Genomic DNA, 377 nt, shown 5'->3' with positions numbered 1-377 from the left:
TACAGATAGAGAGGTCGAGAGGAAAGTTGGCCAAATATTTAACCATTCTTCATACAGTTATTTATTATACAATTTTCTCATTTAGCTGTTAGGTGAATGTGAAAAAAAATACACGATTGCAATCTATAATGATAGTAGCCATTATCTTGATTATAGAGCATGTTATTAGTTAATAGGAGTAATGATTTTCTTTGATATGATTTCCTTATCAGATTCGTTAATATTTATAATTCTCTTGAATCTAAAGTCATTGTTTATCATCTATTTCAGCATCATAGATGATCATTACTCTTTATAGCCTAGTCCCTCAATGCTTGGTTTCCTCTACAAGCTTATCGCTTTTTTATCGATTGTGCCTATATCGCATAACGCCCTAT

This window comes from Penaeus monodon, chromosome 20 (genome assembly GCF_015228065.2).
Source record: "Penaeus monodon isolate SGIC_2016 chromosome 20, NSTDA_Pmon_1, whole genome shotgun sequence".
NCBI lineage: Eukaryota > Metazoa > Arthropoda > Malacostraca > Decapoda > Penaeidae > Penaeus > Penaeus monodon.
The sequence above is the reverse complement of the archived record's forward strand: the minus strand, read 5'-3'. Positions refer to the sequence as shown.